Genomic DNA, 23915 nt, shown 5'->3' with positions numbered 1-23915 from the left:
GCCCCTCTTCACTATAACCTGTTTCTTAGTCATAATTTCATGTATTCCATGAAAGGGGTCACATCTTCCATCTTTCACACCTTGAGCTTCCCACATAATGAGAATATCGTCACCATCGATCAATTGACGTACTACAATCCTCAATCTCAAACATCTCTACAGAATGTAATTTCCTCGATGACCGGTGATGTTTCCATGCCTTCTTTGACTGAGATATCTCCCAGAGCCTATAAAAATTCCTCGTTTATAGGGCATATTATGGCCCACTTCTTGTTCCCATTGAGACTAGCTCTTCAAGTGTTTGCATGCTTCAAGCATCATGGGCCACTAACAAGCATTCCGTACATTTTCCTACCAACCAACTGGGCTAGGAACTCACTACTTAAGACTCAGTCGGTGCCTCGGGAGGATTCCATCCTAGCCACAACCCATTTGGTCATATGCCTTTCTTATTCCTACCACTCGACATCTTTTCCACCCCATTGATGGCTAAGTTGAGTCCCCTAACATGACTTTGGGGATCCCAGTTTGGTACATTGATCCTCCTACAAACACCCCTTCTGATAAGATCAAGACTTATGTGTATTTGACTCGGGTAGAAGCAGTTTCCAGCACCCCTACCTTTTCTTCAACTCCACAACAACCTTAGCAGGAAACTACTCCTCTTCTAAAAGCATATGGTGAAGGTGAAAAAGCTTGGAAAATGGGGGGCAAGGACATGGCAACCCAAGAGGAAACCACTCGTTGTAAAGCACTTAAGCCAACTCCTCCATGCAATTTGTGTGATGTTGATGGTCATGCAACTAATAACTACGATGATCTTCCATGTATCAAGAGCATGATTTCAAAAGCCAAAATTTAGCCAGACCCTAATGTCCCTGAGGTGCAAGTCACCTTACCTGAATTTGCCAAGAAAAATAATTCTTTACACACAAATCACCCCTACGTTTTGTGCGATACGTAAAAAGATTATTCACACCATTGTCATCTTTTCGACCATTTTTCGAATGCTCTTTCTGTTATCCACGAAATGGATGCCTCTCATAGTGACCCTTCTCCTTCTCTAATTGTGGCCCCTCAAACCAATTCCTCACCATGGTGGGAGGAAACTCAAACCACTATTGTGATTCATCCTCCTAATGTCGAAATGATGGAAACTTCCATACAAATTCTTTAAATATCATCTTCCATGGGATCAACTTCTTCAGACTCCTTGGGAGCTTCTAAACATGCTTCTTTAGAACCATCCTATGAAGACACTCTGGTCTGAACATTGTGTTGGTGTCCAGGTGTGAACAAATTAGTCAAACCCTTTTCCTACATTGATTCATCAATCCAGGTGCATACTATTTTCAAGGTAATGCGCAAGGTATATGCAGGAGCAAAGTTACAATCTTACATCAACCAAGGGTTCGTGATTAAGAAATCAAAGCATCGTTGTAATAGTATTGGAAATTAAACTGCAGAACTTAAAAAGGCATTCACACCAATCTATGGAAATTTGTAATAGCAATAAGGAAAAATATACAACAAGTAAAACAAAACACATAAAAGGAAACACGCAGCACTTGATCAGAAGAGCGGGCCTAACTCTCTGATCAGGGCTACGTTCACTCACAACTGAAGATAGAACAACAAAGCGTTTATATTTTATTAATCTGAAGAAAAGTTGTTACAATGCATATCCTGGTACGGCTAACCCTTCGCACAAGAATGATCCATATTTTATACAATACAGGGGTGATAACATCTTCCCCCAAAACCTGGAAACTACATGCCCAAAAATATACATCAGTTCAAAACAACACTATTTCTGAGAAAGCGAGAACAGAAATGATCCAAAATGGATTGGGAACAGCTGCAAGTTGGTTATGTTGTTTCAGCATTGTTGAACAACTGCTGTGAATCACGAAACTACCGCTATATGTCGTGAGATCAACACTTGTTCTCTGGAATCTGCGGACATAACAAGTTTTAGTGGTTCGCATAGGCAAAACCCTCGTGACTTTACTTCATTAATTAAATATTCCAAGAGACAGAGAAAGGAGGGTTACCTCATAGGTTTAGCATAGTAAATACATGTTAATGAGTGCAGAAAGGATGAAAATGTGAGTGGATATGTAGGGAAAAGGTAAGCAGATTTGGTGCCCAACATCTCCCCCCAACTAGGCTTCTACATGCCCTCATGCAGCTCGATGCCTCCGCAGGTCTAGATTGGATAGACTGTGGGCCTTGTGAAGTCGGGCGAGATCATATTCCTCTATCATGTCTGTTTCTGGAACCTTATACCCTTCTGAAAGAAGAACTTCCTTCCACAAATTGTTTGGTACATTATATGTTGGGGTATAGTGCTCTACTGGCAACCAAATGACAGGGAACTGGAATTGGATTCCCATCCACCAGAACCCACATGTTTGGATGCATGCCACATATCTTGGCACCCTTCTTAGTGCCCACGCAAAATTTGGTGCTCCAAACGATTCCCTAATCCGGACAGGCGTGGGTGACATCATCCACCTTTTCTGGCAATTGTCAAGGGCCTCATCTTGAAATGTGACTATTTGTTTGACACAAAGATCAATGCACCACTTCTGTGTCCTCAACATACGTTCTCTGTTTCCCACAATTTCTAAAAAGGTGTTGTGCTTATTGTACATAGTCACTGACCGCTCGTGCTCCCCTCTCATCATAAAAGGCTTTGTGGTCTGATTTGACTCAAACATATTAGAAGCCTTCTGCCAGCTTATCTGATTGAGAGTATAAGAGGTAAGAGCCCTTAAATGAATGTCCCCCACATATGGGACCGGATTAAACTCTTTGTCAGCACGCAGAAGATATCCATGCATATAAAGCTCACACATCAAGTGTTGAGTTGCCAAATCATGGGCCCTCAATATTCAAAGGAACTGTACACCGTCCTCGATCTCGTGACTAATTTCCTTCTTAATGCTCTCCAAATAGAAGAAAAGAAATTTCTCATGCAAGAAAAAAGCATAGCTAGAAGCAGGAGGGCGACATGCCATTACCTCTTGTGCCAGGCTAAACATCTGTTCTTTGTCAGCCTTCAATTTTGTCACTTGTTCCTCCAGCCGCTCCACCTTGAGCTGCTGCTTTGCGTGCCTCAATCGCAATATGTCTATGTGCTCCACATATTCGAAGATAGCCTTGGATGCTTGTTCCTGGGATCTCTTCACTTCATTCCGATATCGAGCCGCAGTGGATTTCCAAGTTTGAACTTCAGCTGTCAAGGAAAACTCATGGCCTTCGAACAAATGCTCGATAGGGTTCGTCTGAATGGCAACAAAGGTTGTCACCACATTGTCCACCTATGTTTCTGCTTTGGCCACCGTGGCTTTGGGCTTCTTAGCCCACCGCCTATATTTCTTCACCTGTTTCTTTAGCTGGTGCACCTGCCTTCTCAGCCTCCTAACCTCTGTTTTTAGCCACATCGCATCCCTGAATTACAACTGATATTTCTGCTTAACGGGCAACCTCCGTTTCTTGCACAACTCTATCCATTCCTGCTTGACCACCGCCTCATCTGGTACTACAACAGATTCAGCAGGAGGTAGGTCACCCAGGGGAATGTCTGCTAGACCTACTATCGATGTTTCCTCCATTGTTTTCTCTTCCTCAATCACTTCTTGCTTCACGACCACCTCGACCAGCCTTGTCGCTGGTTCGGCAGGTGGTGGATTACTTGAGGGAGTATCCACAGGTTCAATTGTTGGGACCGCTCTACTTGGTCCCTCTTCCTTGGGAGCAGCTGCTTCCTTCTTAATCGTTACCTCAAACCGTTGTGAAGTTGTCTCGGTAGGTGGTGGATCAACTGGATGGATATCCATCAGTGTTTCAGCTGGCATCTCCCCTCCTAGTTCCCCTGTTTCAGAAACGCCTGCCCCTTCCTCTCTTCTGGGTTCTAGGGTACCTGTTGCCCGAACAGTGTTTTCCTCACCCAATTGCTGTGCTTGTGGCTCTGCAGGGTGTTCTTCCTCCCTTTGTCCCTCGGGAAGGTCTCGCTGGGAGTCTGCGGCCAACAAACCTGCGGCAACTGGTCCTTTGATCGACCCATCAAATTTCAAAATAGGAGGAATGAAAACCTCCTCCTCTGTGCGTCGGGGAGAGCGAGACACCCTTGCTCCTCTCGGGATGGAGAAATAAAAATGGATTGAAAGAGGTTTTCTGCCTGGTCTATCTCGGCCCCGGCTGTGACCTTGAGCTCTTTTCCTCTATCTACAACAACTCCGCTCTGGGTCGAGACTTCCTCCTGTGTGGTCTCCTATCCCACAGTTGACACTGGTTCTTGTGGAACAGTGTCAACCTCAGGATTTAATTCCTCCACAATTTCTGGAGTTGGATGGTTTGGTGGTGGTTCTTGTGTGACACCACCACCCGTATCCAACATTTCTTGAGTGGTTGATGCTGGCACTGTTTCTTCCAGCACGACATTGATGAAAGTGGACTCTTGTATCACCGTGTCGACCCCGTCCATTATGTCCATAGTTTCTCCTCCTGTTGGTCCCACGGTTCCTTCAGCCTCGGCCCCTCTTGTCCTGGTCCATCTTCCTCCATTGGCCCCACAGTCGAGGCTGGTTCTTGTGGAGTAGCCTCAGCTGTGGTGCTAACGACTTCTTCCATCCCAACTCCTTCCTCACTCGGTCTGTCTTCCTCCATTGGCTCCACGGTCGAGGTTGGTTCTTGTGGGATAGCCTCGGCCATAATGTTGACAATTTCTTCTACCTCAGCCTGCTGCAATACCTCTTCTCCCATTATGGTGCTGCTAATTTTCTCCCTTGGCTCCACAGTTGAGGCTAGTTCTTGTGGGACAGCCTCGGCCGTGGTGCTGATAACTTCTTCTATATCAGCTCTCTCTTGCTGCAGCACTTCTTCTTCCATTGATTCCACAGTCGAGGCTGGTTCTTGTGTAATAGCCTCGACTGTGCTCTCCGCTTCAAGCTCCCTATTCTGTTCCAACTCCTCAATCTCCATCTCCATTTCCTCTGGTTCTTCTTGATCCATGTATTCATCCTCCATTACTGGTTCTTCCTCCATTGCTTCCAGCTCTTCCTTTCTAGTGGCTATAATAGATGCTATCTCTTCCTCTGTAGATTCCCAGAATGTTTCCCACAGGATTTGAAACCGGGCAATTGCATGCAAAAACAATATTCGAACCAGCCCATGGTTGGCGATGACTACCGCAAATTTTTTTGAATGCCAAGCAGATTGCACCATCAGTTGGAGGCTTTTTAACAAGAAGAAAGGCATGTTCAATGAAAAAGCTTCCCACTGTGGAAACTGGAGGTTCTGAAGTGATATTTAAATATAGTGGTATACCTCCCTTCACAAGTTATATATCTCATTACAAAACCTGCTACATCACCCCATGGGTGTGGTAATGAATTCCGGTCATACCCTCGGCCTTTCTGGATGATGTTCTCACTAGCTTGCAAAAATGCTTCGGGGAACTCCGGAAGGGAGGTTCTTCATGAAAACCAGCTTTGTCCTTGCTGGGGTAGCTCACTGACCTCTGCGATGGCTTCTTCTGTGACGGTGATTTCTACCCCTCGAACTTGAGAGCTCTCATCACCTAAATTGAGTGCGAATTCAGTTACAACTGATTCGTTGAACCTCTGCAACCTATCAAGATAGACGTCCCAACTTGTATTTACAAAAATCTGCCATACTTCTTAGTTGTTTCAAACCACTGTTGTATCCTCCAGCTCATGGTGCACAGCCAACCCACCCATCGTTGTAGAAACAATAACAACATGGTAGACACAGTCGTCTGGTAGGGGAAGAGTAGTCGCAATCCACACTAACAGTGGCTATGGTAACAACATAATGGCCACGAGGTAAAAGGGTAGTGAGAGTGACAGGTAAGTTCTCGAAAAACGCAGCGAATAATGGTGAGTCATGGCAGTACAACTAAACAATTACAGTAATTAAATGCAGTGTATTGGGGAAAAGACCGATAAGGTTTTTGGCGTACGAATTCAAAATCCAATGCATTGGAGTCATAATTACGAAATCACAATATTTTTTTCATTCCCGTTCACATTAGATTTGGTAATGATGTGGTACAAATACAATTAAAGTATGTCGTCGTTTATTTATGACAGGACCCCCCCCAACTTAAATGCGGCCGTTCGTGGCACGTACTAGTCTCTTTAATGGAATATTTTAATTAAATCTATAAAAGTCAACGAAGGCATACCTGGTGACCTACCTGGCGGTGGAGTAACAAAAAAAATAATCGGCGGAGTAACAGTAACGACGAAGTAACAACAATGACAAAGTAACAACGCCGACGGAGTAACAACAATGACGAAGTAACAACACTGACAGAGTAACAACAGTGGCGGATTAACAACACCGATGGAGTAACAACAACGTCGGAGTAATAACACAAACAGAGTAACAATAGCGGCAAAGTAACAACACCGATGGAGTTGTTATCACTCCAAAATGTCCTTTGAAAGTTATTAAAGAAAGAAATAATAGAGGTAACCACAAACCACTTTTGGAGATTAGGACCTAGCCTTCCTAATCTCAGAGAGGGCTCTCTCTTTATGATTTAACTTTGTTTTAGTTAATTAATTTTAGGCTAGTTATGGTTGCACTTGGGTTTGATTTTGAATTTGGGTGGTGGGATCACTTACTTAGATGAACAGAGGTTTTCTTTTACCATTGGGCTATGGAGTCAATATCAGACAAACTGGACTGGATCAAGCTTTAAAAGATAGTGTCTACAGGGCAAGATAGGTGAGTTTTTGCAGATCTCAAAGGCTGGATGGTGAAGTGGCTTCTAATTGGATCTAGGGAGAAATTAAGGGTTCCCTAGGCCGGATTATGGAAGGAATGAAAGAGGTCAACCGGGATGGGAGAGAAATTAAGGGTTCTCAAATCCGGATATCAGAGGAAAACATATAAATGACTAACTGTGCAAAACAAAGTGTACTTAAACAAATTTTGAGTTATATTTCCAGTTAATACATTCAAATTTGGAAAAACATTTAAGTTTATGAAAACATAAGAAGGTAAAAAAATCACATAAAGAAGATACTTCACTGCAAATAGCTCATCTCATGAATCTTGTAATTCAATGCTTTTATTACTTGCTCCAGTTTGTTGACTTGAAATTGGTACAATCACCCTTAGGTTCAAGATCAAAATAACTCTACAAATGTATAGTAATCCACCCTAAATACTTCAAATTGTGAAGTATTTATACAAAAGGAATTTACAAAATATCTCAAACTGTATTGAGAAGTAATCTAGGAAAAGGAAAATATCTTCATGCAAGAAGATAGAGACAACTTTTCAATTGCTGCTTATTGTCCCTGTTATTTAGGTTCTGTTGTCTTTGATGTCTAATATTTTGCCCTTTAAGTTGCTTGGTTATTTGGTCTTCACGCTGGATGTCATATTCACTTATGACTTGTCATCTGATACACTTTCATCTGATACTCTTTCATCTGATACTCTTTGACCTTGCTCAACTGTCAATATCCTTTACTGTGTTTTTACTTTTACTGTACATTTCAACTTTTTTACCGTGTATTTCAACAATAAATTATTTAGTTTTTCATATTGTATTAGCATCTAGTAGTGGGATATTGACCATCTTTCTGTATGTTTGATCTGTTTGTCTTTCAACTGTGTAAATTTTCTGTTTTATGATTTCTTCTGCTCTGTGATAATTGTCTTCTTCTTCTTCTGAATATAGGCTTTTGAATAGATTTCCTTTCAAATATTGGAGTAAACAAGTTTTTGTGACTAATATCAAAATTGTTTATTTCTGGTCTTCTAATTACCTGCAAAATAAAACAATCATTAATAAAACACAGGTTGGTAGGGAAGGCAATTGATGGCTTTATTGAATAGGGATGTATGTGGAAAGAGTTGCGGCAATGTTTTGAAGGTAACCAAAGGTCGAATAGGGTTGCAGAGGTTCAAGGTGGCACAGGAAGGGTTTGATAGGTTTCACTATGTAAACAGGCAAAAGGAGTGAAAACACGGGTCTTCAGTGTTTAACAAATAAATTTTTAAATTTGGCGCGGAAATTCATATAATGAACAGTGATGGTTTCGGCTTTGGCGAGAAGGCGGTTTCGGGGGCGATCGCACTGTTTTTGAGCGATGGGCGGTATTATTTGGAGAGCACGCGAGTTAACGTGGAGTTGCCACGTAACCACAAGGGGACCGAGCAAAACCATTAATCTCGTGTGCTCTCAGGCCGCTAAAGGTCGAAGATTAGGAGCATGCGATATGGCCATGGGTCGTAGGATCTGGGGGTGCAAGATCCAACGACTATCGCGCGGCGGAGTTGCACAGAGGGAAATCGGCAGAGATTAGCGGGGCCCGAGGAATAATTAAATTTAATGTGTAATTATTTAATGAATAAATGGTGCGAGTTAAAGGTATAATGAATGGGTTTAAAAGGAGTGGGACCAGGGTTTAACTGAGGTGGGGTTTATTTAACCGCACTGAGGGGGTGGGTTAAAAAGAGTTATATCGGGTAAAGTGAATATAGCGGAGGTTAGTTAAGAAATGTGGGGGTAAACAAAACTTAGGGTAAAAGGGGTTTTATGGGTTTTAAAGGGTTTTGTCGGGAAATGTAGGAAAGGCGGAGTTAATTTTATAAAGAGGAGGGGGGGATAATAGTTAGGATAAAGGGGTTTTAGTGGGTTTTTAGGCAAAATAGGGAAATTACAAGGGGAAAATGATTTTTTGAAAGGGGAATGGGTTTCACACTAGGGAAAAGGGGTTTTGGGTTGGGAAATGACTTTTGTAGGGTAAATTGCTAGGGAAATGTGTGAAACCAAGGGGAAAGGGTGAAAATGAAGGGAAAAAAGGTATTTTAACCAGAAATGATGGGATAATGGGGGAAATTAGTAAGTATGTAGTGGGGAGTGAAATGAAATGAGGGGAAGTTAAGTAAATCAGCTTGTAAACATATTTTCACTTCCATAACTGCTCATGCACATTGAAACATAACATTAAGCATGACAAATGTGTTTATGCTTCAATCAACTTTGTACTTCTGCAACCTTTCTTCCACTTACCCTTTACTTACCCTAACAAATTTAATTCACTTTATTCGGTGCATTTAAGCTAGTAGACCCTTTATTTCCTTTTTCTTTTTGAAAAGTAAACTATCTAATTCTAACCTTATATCTTCCAATGGCTCAGATTAAGCTTATGAGCACATTTTATTTCTCTACCTAACTATTGATCTGCCAAGATTAAACAGTTTGGCAAGATCTTTATTCTCTATCTATAAACATGAAATTTAAAGCATGAACTAGTCAAGATTAAACAGTTTGACTATCATGGGTTGTGGCATTTATGACAAGCTGCACACAACCATTATTTTGTACATAAAAGTAAAAAGTAGTGGCACTTGGACTTGCACACTTTCATGATCTGTTTTTTGTTTGGGGTTCATATTTTTTCACTTTTTTTTTCACTTTTCTTATTCTTTTTGTCCTTTGATATTTCTTTTAGGACATACCCTCTTTACATTTTTTAATTTTTTAATATGGAAAACATTTGTAGAAAAGCAAAGGTGTGTACAATATTACAATAATTAACATTAGTCAAATCAAAATTATGAATCATATTATTATAGGACCCTAATAGGAGTAATAGCAACAGCGGAGTAACAACAATGATGGAGTAACAACATCGATGGAGTAACAGCAACCGACACTTAGAAAAAAATTCAGGAGTAATAGCAGTGACAGAGTAACATCATGAAGTATTCCTTGGAAAAAATTTCTTTCAGCTCCTTCTTGTCATAATTCGATCATTATCCCTGCAAAAGACAAACGAGTAAGTAGTAACAACATATATATATCTATATATATATATATATATATATATATATATATATATATATATATATATAGAAGGCAGAGAGAGCATTCTTTGCACCAACAACCATCAAACCAGATTTATCAGAGAGATGTTTGATGAAGGCATCCTTAGAAGCTGGACGATGGTATAATTTCGGATGGTGTCCATTCACTAGGAAGGAAGTATGAGCTTCATTTATTGTAATCAATCTGACCATTCCATTGTCAAACACAGCATCCACTTCATAGGGTCCCATCCAATGAGTGCGAATCTTTCCCTTAAAATCTCTTGTATGAAACACCTTGTTCTTGATAAATTTATCATGCCACTTCATTCTATGATATTGAATAGCAGTATTTTTCTGGACAGCCACTGAACGGATCTCATCTAACTCATTGAGCTATTCCAGCCGGTGTTTTTGGGCCTCTGATAAGTCTAATCCCACTTCCAAAGCTGTTCTGAGTGTGCTGATCTCAAATTCTACTAGAAACAAGGGGGATTTCCCATAGACTAACTCAAATGGTGAAAACCCGGTTGTATTCCTCCATGTTGTCCTATATGCCCAAAGAGCTTCTGGAAGTTTCTGAGACCAATCTCAACGATGACTTGCTACAGTTTTTGTCAAGATATTTTCCAATACCTTGTTTGTACTTTCTACTTGTCCATTCGCCTGGGGGTGGTAAGGAGTTGTCACTCTATGTTTAACCCTGTATTTCTGCATAAGCCTTCCTATCATGTGGGATGTGAATTGTGCTCCCCCATCTAAAATGATCTCCCTTGGAGTACCATATCGAGCAAAAATCTCTTCAAAAAGAAAATCTGCAACCACCTGTTCTGTTGCTTTCGCAATAGCTCTGGCTTCCACCCACTTAGTCACATAATCAGTGCAGACCAGAATGTGAACCTTTTGGTGAGAAGGTGGGTTGAAGGGTCCAATGAAGTCAATGGCCCACTTCTCAAAAGGTTCGAGGACTATTTGGGGTTGTAGTGGCATCTCATTCGATTTCCCATGCTATCCCATCCGTTGACAACTGTCACATCTTCAGACATAATCTCGGGCATCACGAAATATAGAAGGCCAATAGTATCCCATTTGCAGCACCTTGTGGCCTATTCTTTTATCTACAAAATGTCCTCCACAAGGGCCATCATGGGTGATGAGCCCCAAAAATGGATAATTATTTGGGCTCATTCAACCTCCTAATTCGACTTAATCCACCATTCTCATTAGTTTATTGCATGTTTTTGATTATATTTATGCTAATAGAGTGAATTGGGTTAGTCATTATGCCAACAAGTCTAATGTGTGCTTTGTGTAGCCTTTTTGGTCAATTTGGAGACAAAATCAATGGTTGAAATGAGCACTTGGCAACCAAATTCGTGGAGAGTATTTTTAGGAAGGTGTTCCCTTCATTTATGGGCCCTTACCTCGAATTCTCCACCATCAGCTCGGAGTTCAAGGGCCACCAAATCAATCAGCACAAGGGCAGCCAAGCAAGTCAAGTAGGACTGCTGTTAACTACAAGTCTTGGGCAGCCGAGTCCCTAAAGTTTAGGAGGACTGTTGGGGTCCTCAATTTGTATAAATAAGAAGGCTTAGGGCCTCATTTTGGTTAGCTAGTGGTTAGTCATTTTGTAGCCAGTAGTTAGTCATTTTGTATTCATTTTGTAGTCATTTTGTAGTTCGATTTTTAGGCAGTAGATTAGCTTTGCTCTCAGCACATTTTCAAGTTCTCCTTGTGGACAGTTTTGATGTAACTCTTCTTTTCTTGCTCAATAAAGATGAATCTAGCTTTGCACCAGATCTAAATCTCTCTTAGGAGGTTGTAGCTCTTGGGGTTGGGCCCATCTCAAGCGCCCAGTACCTCCTTTGTTTACTTTCATGTGTCTTTGCTGCATTCTTAGAATAAAATCTGCTATTTAGATTTAAATCTTGTTTTGTTATTTAGGTTGTTTTTAATGAGTAAAATAGATTTTCATGCTCAGATTTAGTTGATAGGTTGTTAACAGAAAAAGCTTCAAGAAAAGGGCCAACAAACATCTGTGGTTTCACCTCTCCCTCAGTGGGATCAGGAGCTGTGACTAGGATGACTTTGCTGCCCACAAAAACACTAGTTTGCTTTACCATGCAATCCTTAGTGTGTTGTTTTCATTTGCAGAGGTTGGTTACATGTTCAGATCTTTGAATGCTTCATTTCATAGTTAATATACATGGTTTCCTTGAAAATAAAGCTGCTGTCCATTCTCGTTACTATTAGGTAGATCATATTAGGGTAGCATAACTAAATCTTTGTTTTCTTGCATGTCTTTGTTGGTTCAATTGGAAACACAAATTGCAGAGAACCTGTACCACTTCTCTATCTGCCCAGACTCCCTCAAACCCATCTTCTCCATCTCCTAACTTGGTTTCTTGCCTCACGTTGCCACATTGCCCTCATAACCCTACCTTTTGTGCAGCATTATTCCAGTCTTCTTAGAACAAGTCCAACCATCTACACCTTCTCCTCAACTCCATCCTCCAAGTCTTGAACTCCCCTACACCCCTATTTCACCTCCATACTCATTCCTCCACCTTTTTCCCTCCATCCATGCTCCAAAATTCCATTTCTAAACATCCTGTAGAAAAATTACAGAACATCCTGTAGAAATCCCAGAACATCCTGTAGAACCCCTACAGACTTCCTGTAGAAGCTCACGAATGAGGTTTCTTGATAGCCAAACTTTGTGAAACTCTCAGGAAGGGTGCTAGGGACCCCTTAGGACCTCTTCTAACCTTCCCAACCTCCTGCAAGCATTCTCTCCCACTGATCCACCTCTGCACAGTCAAAAGCTAGTTAAAAGCACATGCATGATAATTTTAATAACTGATTCAAAAATACAAAAAGATGTTTTCTTCAGATAGAGGTAGTCTAGACACATGTATTTTACCTTCATAGAAGTAATGGCATCTCTTTCAGTAGTTTGCATGCTCTCCTTTGCGTCAGTAGGACTAGCTGGTAGAATTAGGGTTTGCTAGGGTTTGCGTTTCTTTTTGGCTTTCAGTTTCTTTTTGCAATTAGATTAGCTTCCTTCAAGTTAGCTTTCATCCATCAATTAAAAAGCTTCTTCTAAGAGCTCATAGAAGTTGGCTTAAGCTCCTAGCGGACTTGTGCCAGCTGACCAAGTGACAGCTGCGGCAAGAGCTAGTACTTGTGCATACAGCACCGTCGCTTCCAAGTTTGTTACGAACTACTGGGTTGATAAAATTAAAGAAGGGAGTTCCAGGAGTTGTAGCATTATTGCTACAATACTGGGGCCCACCATCTTTTTGGCGCCGTTGCCGGGGAAGCGTCAGAGTATTGGTGATTGTTGCTTTTCTTCTATTTTCCACTACAACCTTCTGCTGAGTAGTTTATTTCATTTCCATTCTCCAATTTCCTTTTTGCAAAAGTAGATTAGAATTTCCCGCTTTCATAGATTAGCATTTCAATTCTGCAATTTCATTTCTGCAAGAGTAGATTAGCATTTCAATTCCGCAAGCGTAGACTAGCATTTCATTCCTGCAATTTCATTTGAGCAAAATAGATTAGTCCTTTCCTGCTTTCATTTCAATTTCGCATTTTCATTTTAGCAAGATAGTTAGTTGCAGTTCAATCTATTTCAGTTTTGTAGGTAGAAGTAGAAAAAAGCAAAAATCAACCAAAAAGATTTCATTTCATGCCTTGTAGGAGTAGAGATAAGTTAGAAAAATGATTGCACAACACCCCCACTGCTTCACACAGCCAACATTCTCTCTTCTTCAATGGCTGTGATTAAAGAACCCTTAGGTGGACAGCAAGACATATTTGTAGAACAACAAGGGAAGAAGAAGAGGAAACCATTCCTCTGGAGCAAATGGCTACAAGCAGAAATGTTGGGAGCAGCACCTTGTCCAAAGACGAATTTGAAAATCAGATCGAAGATTTCAAGAGTGATATGAGGCAGTTTCTTGCCATGCAACTGGATACCTTGCGGATCCAAAAAAAGCAAGAAGAAGCCAAGAGGGCTTTGGCCATTTTTTGTCCTAGGTGCACTAGAAAGCATCCTAGGAACGAATGTCCAATGCACTCTCCAGAAGTGTGTTTCATCTGTGAAGAATACCATCCTACGAATCAGTGCCCTTCCTTGCCCAGAATTAAAGCTGCATATCAAAGAGCCAAAGGAGCCACTGAATCACTCTATTATATGAACCAAAGGAGGCCACATGAACCTAGATCTTATCAGCAGGAACTGCAAGGGACATCCGAGACCTATTATGACCCCTATCAAGCCACTTTCATGCCTTCTTGGGGTCCCCCTGCTCATCCTTCCTGGTTCACACTTCCTCCTTGTTCCTTCATAGATCCCTATTATGCCCAACCAGCTACTCATTCATTTCACTCTTATGCTCAGCCACAACCTCAGTGGAATGCACCTCATCAGGGGTGGAGGCCCCAATACAACACTCCTCCCGCTTCTTTTCCTCCACCACCTGCTCATCCACAACCATCGCCTCCTCCTCCACCAAGGCAACCCCAAATGCCTACCCAACCACAACCCCATCCGCATCCATCTCAAATACACACCTCCACTCAACTACCCGTACCACCATTTCCAAAACCATACCATGGAGTAGCTCAACAAAATTGAAATGCTGAGACACAACATGTCCAAATGACTCCTCTTGAGCTCAATGATCTTCACCATAGCTCAGGAAGAGTGTTGCAAAGCAGAGATTATCTTGAAAGCATTGAAGGACCACATCCGACAAAAGAAGATTCAGAAGAGGAAATCAAAGAACCATGGGCTTTACTTGATGAAGAGAAGACATCAGAAGCAGAGATAAAGAAAGATCCTTCATGGTTACCATCAAATCTTCCATGTATTCAAGAGAAAGATCAGCAAAAAGAGGAAGATGAGGATGGTAGAAGGTGACATGAAACATGATCCAGATCAGCAAAAGAACCAAGGATATCAGAGCTATATTGAGATATGGTTTCAGACAGTCACTAATTTGCAGCGTACTCTCTTCCTCAGCTATGTTTGATCCCTTCAAAGTCAGATCATTTGGTCTCTGAAATCCGGATAGCTGTCCAAGCATGCATTTCAAGCCTCCACATCATCTTGTCTCTCATCTCGATGTGTACATGGCTCCATTGGAAGTATTCTTACACTTGAAAATGATTTTTTTTTTCAAGTAGGGTAGGGTAGAAAAAAAGAAAAAAGAAAAAATGAAAATAAGAATGAAAATAAAAATCTAAGGTGAAAACCTCTTCGGAGGCGCCTTAGATTGGCTCATTGATTGAAAACCTCCATGAGGCGGTCAATGGGTTGGAAAAAAGAGAAAAGAGAATAAGATCTCGGGGTGAAAACCTCCCTTGGAGGCGCCCAGGGCAGGCAATTAGGGTGAAAACCTCCATGAGGCGCCCTAGTTGTTTTTCAAAAAAAGAGAAAAAGAAAAAGAAAAATAAATCTAATTTCCATTGAATAATTTCAGGGTGCAGCAATGACATTGCAGGTCAGGAGGATCACTCAAAACAAAGACAAAGGAGTTTTTGTGCCTTCTAGAGGAAGTTCTATATTTCTACAGGAAACATCCTGTAGAACCTTCAAGCGAGCCAGATTCAATTTTGGAAGGGGATCTAAAGCTTGGAATCCATTGGTTATGCCTGCAAGCATCCATGTTCCCATTCCTCACCCTTTGATCCAGGTGGATATTGGTGGCCACCTGCCAAGTCCACCTGGACCCCCACCATTGTCTTTCTCAGCATTTTCAGTTTCCTTAATTGTAGCACAACTTACTATTTTTAGCAGTTTTTCGGGTCCTGAACTTCCGGAGCCGTTTTGAGGCCCTAAACAACGTTTTTTGGGGAATCCAGGGGAAACTCCATGGACCGATGTTTCCCTTTCCAACAATGATAGTGCTCGGATAGATCTTTCTAATGAGCTATTGTACGCGTCAAACGGAGATCATATGCCAAAGTTACGACCCCGGGAAGTTGATGTACCAATTTACCCCAAACGGGGCCCACAGTTTGGCGTTTCATCTCCTAGGGTTAGGTTTTAGAATGTTAAGGGTTTTCCATTGTTTCTCAACAATAAATAGGCCTTCGAGCCTCATTGTAACACAGTTCAGAGGCATGTAGCCACCACATCTCTTCTCAGGGATAAGCTACCATCGCCCTAGCTGGTTTATTTCCATTTCTGATTGTAAGCATATTTCAGTGTTTTCCATTAATGAAATGAAGTATTATTTCCGCTGCATCTTTGTGTATATGGTTATCTCTGTAATTTGTTGCGTTCCTGTTTAAATCTGGATCAGTGGTATCAGAGTGGTCTGCTTTTTCTCTGTTTTTCTTTGCATGTCCCCAACAAGGTCGGGATATAAGGAGTTAGGGCTTGAACTGGTTGAATCTTTGCAAGACCAGCCTTGCAAATCCCGACGGCCTCCCATGGCGGACGAGAAGAAAGACGAGGGGGCAGGAGATCCCATCAAAATCTTGCTCGAAGAAGCCCTCGAGCAGCAACGGAACGCGATGATGGACAGCTTTGCCCAGATCCTTCAGCGGCTACCCAGAAGCAACGCATCGGCTTCCAGCAGCTACTCTGGAAACGCCACACCCTTTAAGGTACAAGTTAATTTTGAAATCCCCATATTCGAGGGTCAGATAGACGCAGATGCCGTAGATAAATGGTTAAATCTGCTAGAGGGTTATTTTTCTGTTCATGAATTTTCGAGTCGGGAAAAGATTGTTTTTGCTCTTCTCAAAGCAGCCCCCCACGTCAAGGACTGGTGGGAAACCTATTGCGAGCAGAAGGATGAAAGTATTGGCTCACTATTTTCAGCCGCACCCACCTGGGATTCGTTCCGGGATGCCATCAAGGAGCAGTACTACCCTGTCGGAAGTTATGAGGATGAATACATAAAGTCGACCACGCTGCGGCAGGGAAGGGACCAAGACGTGCCGGAGTTCACCAATCTTTTCCATACCCTTCGCACAAAGTTGGGTATCAAGGATTCGGAGCAACATTTGATACTCAAATACCGTGGCTGCCTGCACAAGTACATCCAGGAAGAAATACAATTCCTAAACATCCCCTCGCTCGGCGCAGCATACCGATATGCCGTCAAGGTTGAGCAGAAGTTCAAACAAAAGAAGCGAGACTTTGGATCTGCGAATCCAAAGCAGGGGAAAGGTGCCCCTAAACCACAGAACAAAGGACAAACTCAAGGCGGGACAGCCCAAGACAACCAGCCGAAGCTGCAAGCAAAGAACAGCGCCGCGAAGCCAAGAAAGGACACTAGAAAATGGTGCGAGTTCCATAAGAGCTCCACTCACAACACAAGTGAGTGTCGGGCCAAGCAGTCACTGGTGGCTGAGCTAAAGGTTTCAGAATCAGATGCATGCTCTGACTCTGAGTCAGAACCCGATAAGGGGTATGAAAAAGGGAAGCAGATAATTGATGCGGATCCCAGCGCCACTGTTGCTACCGCAAAGATCCAGAAAAATGAACCCGAAGATCCAGAGGAGGAGGAGTGTCTCTTCCACTCCCAGATGTGGGTAAAGGGCTCCCCGATACAGTTCATTGTTGATAGCGGGAGTCAAAAGAACCTCATTTCGGCAGAGGTCGTGAAGCGGTTGGGCTTACCGACCACAGCACATCCACAACCATACACCATTGGGTGGCTTTACCAAGGACGAGATCTTCGCGTGAGCCAGCAGTGTCGCCTTCCATACAACATCAAGCCCTTCACGGATGAGGTATTGTGTGACATTGCTCCCCTTGAAGTTTGTGATGTATTACTAGGACAACCATACTTGTGGAAGCGACATGCTGTGAATGAATCAAGGCCCCGTGCTGTTATTATTACATTGGGAAATAAGTTGTTCAGGATACCAGAGGTAGCACCACCTGCCGCCATCTCTTTGATTACTGCAAAACAATGCAGTAAGATCATTTCCAAAACCAGGAAATTTGTTTTCCTGATGATACGCCCTCAAGGAAAGAAGAAGACAGTGGCCGCGGCCTCCAGACGGGGTCCCTCTGCACGACAACTACAGATGGACAAGATTGTGGAGGAGTACGAGGACATCTTCACCTCCCCGGCAGAGGTTCCTCTGCACTGTCAAGTCAAGCACTCCATCGATCTGACCCCAGGTGCGCCGCTACCCAATGGACCAATTTATCGGCGCTCCGTTCTGGAGAACGATGAAATCAAGAGGCAGATTCAGGAGCTCCTGCAGAAAGGTCACATCCGTCCGAGTTCATCTCCCTGTGGGAGTCCGATCGTGTTGGTACAGAAGAAGGATGGGACGTGGAGACTCTGTATTGACTATCGGGCGTTGAACAAGATCACTGTCCGTAATAGGTACCCGATCCCGCGGATTGATGACCTCCTGGACCAACTAAAGGGGGCGAAATATTTCAGCAAGATCGATCTGAAGTCAAGATATCACCAGGTACCAATCGAACCCTCCGATGTGTGGAAGACTGCCTTCAAATCCAAGGAGGGCCTCTTCGAATGGTTGGTCATGCCTTTCGGATTGACGAATGCTCCTGCAACCTTTATGAGGCTAATGGATGACATCTTGCGGCCATTCACCAACTCCTTTGTAGTAGTATACTTGGATGACATTTTGATCTTCAGCCAGAGTTGGGAAGAGCACCTCCACCACATCCGACAGGTTCTCCAAACACTGCGGCAACACAAGCTATGTGCCAATTTGGAGAAATGCACTTTTGGCATGACCCAGGTTCAGTATCTGGGATACATCATTGATGAACAGGGGGTGCATGTCGATCCAGCCAAGATCCAAGTCATTCGGGATTGGCCCTCTCCAACCACTCTAACAGAGCTCCGCAGCTTTCTAGGTCTTGCCAACTTCTACCGCAGGTTTGTGTTGGGGTTTTCTCATATTTCTTGGCCCTTGAGTCAAGTCACCAAGGGCGGGGCGAAAGCCAAATTTTTTGGGTCTGATTCTCAACAGAAGGCATTCAGGGAGTTGAAGGATCGCCTCTGCACGGCACCAGTGCTCGCGTTACCAGATTTACAACAACCATTTGAGGTCGAGACAGATGCCTCCGACTATGCTATTGGGGCAGTCCTTACTCAACATGGACATCCAGTGGCATATCACAGTGAAACACTTTCAGACACAGTCCGGAAGTACCCCACTTATGATAAAGAGATGTATTCCATTGTACAGGCCTGCCGACAATGGAAGCATTACATTTTGGGGAAGGAAACGGTCATCCACACAGACCACCGACCTCTGCAGTTCATAGACCCAAGGGAAATTGCAGAATGATCACCATCAGAAGTGGTCTACATACCTGCAATAGTTTCACTTGAATATCAAGTATAAAAAGGGTAGCACCAATAATGTTGCAGATTGCCTCAGTCGACCACCGATCATGGCACTAACCACCGTGCTCAACTCTTGTGGGCACGAGACTTCTGATTGGCCACTTCTCTACAAAAGCGACCTAGAATTCAGCCACACATACCAGACACTCTTGGAGGGTCGGCATGTTGCAGATTTTCACCTCCAGGATGCCCTACTATGCCACCTCGGTCACCTCTGTGTTCCTTCAAGTGAGCGTGCCAAGATGATTTGGGAAGCACACTACAGTCGGGCTGCTGGGCATTTCGGGGTCGAGAAAACAGTGGCAGTACTACAAAATTATTTCTATTGGCCGAATCTTCGATAGGATGTTCGGAAGTACATCCAATCATGTACTGCCTGTGTTATTGCCAAACCGACCATTAAGAAGCACGGCCTTTATACCCCGTTGCCTACCCCTAGTCAACCTTGGGAATCCATCTCCATGGATTACATGTCAGGCCTTCCTTCCACTAGGCATGGAAATGACTGTGTTTTTGTGGTCGTCGACAGGTTCTCGAAGATGGCCATTATGATGGCCTGCAAGAAGAATATCACAGCAGAAGCCACTGCTAAACTCTTCTTTGAACGAGTGTGGGTGCACTTTGGGATCCCACAGTCTATCATCTCAGATCGGGACAGTCGGTTTCTCAGCACATTTTGGTCCAGTCTCTGGTCAATGCTGGACACCAAACTCACGAAGTCCACAGCCTTCCATCCTCAAACTGATGGCCAGACAGAGGTTGTCAATAGGATGATTGTGCACATTCTGCGCATGTATAACTCAAAGCATCCACGCACATGGGACGAGAGCCTCCCCTATGTTCAGCACAGCTACAACCGAGCTCTTCACAGCTCCACTGGCCATAGCCCTTTTCAGGTGGGTTTGGGATTCCAGCCACTATGCCCCATCGATGTGGCCATGCCACTTGCAGCTACTCACATGAATTCAGCTCATGTCCAGTCCGAAACAGATAAGGCCACCAGCTTCATTGAGCGCATCCAACATATTCGCCAGCAGGTCCATGACATTCTTGAGAAATCAAATGCCAAGTACAAGCAGCGACATGATCAACATCGGGTGCCACACAAGTTTCAGGTGGGCGACAAAGTCTGGTTGCATTTGCAAAAGGAACGCCTTACTGGAGCCTATCGGAAATTGAGACCACTCCGATATGGTCCTTACACCATTACTAAGGCTATGGGAGACAATGCATTTGAGCTCAGCATTCCCCCATTCCTTGGCCTGTACCCAGTGTTCAATGTGGACCGCCTTCGGCCATACTTTCCACCATTGCTAGACACATCCGACATTGCAGAACAGCTCAAACCCACAGAATTAAATCCAGATTGCATGGAACAAGCTGCAACTGATCGGATCATGGACACACAGATCAAGAACACTCGCCAACAGAATATCCAACTATATCGAGTTGTCAAAGCAGGCCAACTCCTTCAGCAGGGCAAGTGGCTCACCAGGGAACAAGTTCAGCAGAAGTTTCCTCATCTCATGGAGGAGCTCAACGCAATGGGGACCATTGCTTCCTAAGGGGGGAGGAATGATCCAGGTGGATATTGGTGGCCACCTGCCAAGTCCACCTGGACCCCCACCATTGTCTTTCTCAGCATTTTCAGTTTCCTTAATTGTAGCACAACTTACTATTTTTAGCAGTTTTTCGGGTCCTGAACTTCCGGAGCCGTTTTGAGGCCCTAAACAACGTTTTTTGGGGAATCCGGGGGAAACTCCATGGACTGATGTTTCCCTTTTCAACAATGATAGTGCTCGGATAGATCTTTCTAATGAGCTATTGTACGCGTCAAACGGAGATCATATGCCAAAGTTACGACCCCGGGAAGTTGATGTACCAATTTACCCCAAACGGGGCCCACAGTTTGGCGTTTCATCTCCTAGGGTTAGGTTTTGGAATGTTAAGGGTTTTCCATTGTTTCTCAACAATAAATAGGCCTTCGAGCCTCATTGTAACACAGTTCAGAGGCATGTAGCCACAACATCTCTTCTCAGGGATAAGCTACCATCGCCCTAGCTGGTTTATTTCCATTTCTGATTGTAAGCATATTTCAGTATTTTCCATTAATGAAATGAAATATTATTTCCGCTGCATCTTTGTGTATATGGTTATCTCTGTAATTTTTTGCGTTCCTGTTTAAATCCGGATCACCCTTTTCCATCATCTTTTCCACCTCATTGTGCTTCTTCGTTGTGCTTCTACAGGAAGTTCCTGTAGAAATTGTAGGGAGCTAGAAATGGATTTCAAAAAGGTGGTTTGGCGAACATGGTAGCTTCCTCAAGGGTTCAGAAGTCCTCCTGCAATCTTCAAACTCCTCCTCCATCATCTCCATACCTGCATCACAGCCCAAGCTCAGTTTTTCTTTCCATGCAAAAACTTGCAAAATGCTTTGAAGAGAAAACACATAGAACAGAATTTGTTTTTTCCATAACTTGAAAACCATGCATCCATTTGAAAAACCGTTTTATGGGGAATTGTACAGGGGTGATGGCAACATGCCTGAGCAGTTTCAGCCAATTCCGGTGCACGGTTTCCAAGAAACTAGCCTCCATCACCATCAGCCATTTTTGCATTTTCTCCATATCCGTGCATCCGTTTCAAAACCTGTTTCATGGGGAGATGCACATAGGTGATAGTAGCCTACCCAAGCAGTTTCAGCCAATTCCGATGCACGGTTTCCAAGAAATTGATCTCTGAAATCTTTAGCCATTTTCCATTTTTCTCGAAATCTGTGCATCCATTGATCGCAATTTTGCTATGGGAGATGCATAATGATGATAGGAACGTGCTCAAAAAGTTTCAGATCGATCCGGTTTACCGTTTGGGAGCAATGGCGAAAACAAGTTCTAGTCTTGTGAAAATTCAGCAGTAGCAGCTTGAATGTGCAGATTTGAACGTGGAAACAAATGCCTGGAGCTTAGATCTGGCCAGAGGACACCTGCACAAGAAAAAACAACCAAAAAATCAGCAGCCAAGCCACATGCAATCACAAAAACAAATGCATGCAGCAAATGAAAGATCTCAGCACTTCACAGCAACCACACACGACTTGCAGGTACGTGACTAAACTCGTTCCTCTATTTGCATGAATGTAATTCGTAAACAGCATGAGCAATGAGATGGTTGGGATTAAAAAAATCGGTGGCTAGCTAACTAGCCACCCTCATCTAGTTCAAACAGCGCTCGGCGGGTGAAATCAACACGTGTGCTCAGCCATCTCAAGAAGAAAATTGAAAACAGGTAGTGGTGGTTGTTTAAAATCCAACGTAATTGATGGAAGTGAATACAGGCAGAGAACTACAGTTCATAATTACACTACAGTGGGGACCAATGGTTTGCATGGGGCCAACGTGCACTTAGCCAGCTCACCCTCCATCAGTGGAAGCCTCCATAAACAGCCAATCGAACTCATCCTTGAAATGCTCTCACCATTCGCTGATTAATTTGCATTTGCAACATTCTTAGCTGAGATTGCAGTTCAAGTCTGCCTGGCCGGCATGAATATCATTACCAGAGTTGCTCTGGACGAAGGAATGAGTCATTTTGTTTTCGTAGCTTACACCCTGGCTGTTGCTACAGTAGTTATTTCTCCTTTTGTTTTTTTCTTGAAAGAAACCAACGCCCTGCAAAGACCTGTGCCATCTTCTGGCAGATCTTTGTGCTTGCACTGGCTGGGTAAGACCACTCTATTTCAGAATTTCTACTTTGCTGGCCTAGATTACACCTCCGCTACATTTGCTTCTGCAACGTCAAACCTGGTTCCTGTTGTCACATTTGGGATGGCCACAGCTTTTAGACTGGAGAAAGTTGATATCAGGAGTAAATATGGCCAAGCCAAAGTTGTAGGAACCATTATATGTGTGGGTGGTGCAATGATTATGACCTTATACAAGGGCCCTGTTCTCATTAGGCTCAATAGGGTTCTTCATAACAAATGGCTGCTTGGAGCACTGATGCTGTTTGCCGGCTGTTTATTTTGGTCTGGATGGCTTACCTTTCCGGCTCCAGTTGTTAAGAAATATCCAGCAGAAATTTCATTAACAGCTCTCACGATGCTGCAAGGAACTCTACAGTGCACTGTGGTGGCTTTAATTTTTGAGCCAAAGGCCTCTGCTTGGAGGCTAAAGTGGGACATTCAGCTTCTCAGCATCATATACTCTGTGAGCACCGCATCTTCGTTTTAATAAAGTGCAGAAATTCTTAACATCGTCATTGATCATATTGGCCCATAATATGCAGGGAGTATTATGCTTTGCATTTGCCTTATTTGTACAGACTTACTGTATCCGTCTGAAGGGACCTGTCTTTGCTGCAATGTTCAATCCAACTTCAACCATAATTGTTGCAGTGTTGGAACAGCTAATCCTTCATGTGAAATATTATCTGGGAAGTCTGCTGGGAGCAATTCTAGTAATAGCAGGACTGTATATTGTACTATGGGGCAAGGCAAATGATGACAAGTTGGTGACAAGCCCAGAAAGCACAACCCTGCAGATGTATCCAACAACATCAGTGATTGGAACATTGGCATTAAACCAAGCTGCCAAAACAGAGGGGGACAAAACCACACTAACACCCAGGGAGAAAAGACTACAGAGTAGAATGGAAAGGACTGAAAAAGTCCACGTCAGTGAGGGCACCTCTAAG

The 23915-nt window shown here is 43.2% G+C and overlaps 1 pseudogene; it reads left to right on the top strand.

Moving 5' to 3' along the window:
• The first annotated feature begins 8071 nt into the window (after positions 1–8071).
• The window catches only part of LOC149255317 (uncharacterized), a 62812-nt pseudogene continuing 46968 nt past the window's right edge, over positions 8072–23915 (top strand).

This window comes from Pinus tabuliformis, chromosome 7 (genome assembly GCF_031772625.1).
Source record: "Pinus tabuliformis cultivar Carrire ecotype Pingquan chromosome 7, CPIR1, whole genome shotgun sequence".
NCBI classification, from domain to species: domain Eukaryota; kingdom Viridiplantae; phylum Streptophyta; class Pinopsida; order Pinales; family Pinaceae; genus Pinus; species Pinus tabuliformis.
The sequence above is the reverse complement of the archived record's forward strand: the minus strand, read 5'-3'. Positions and strand labels throughout refer to the sequence as shown.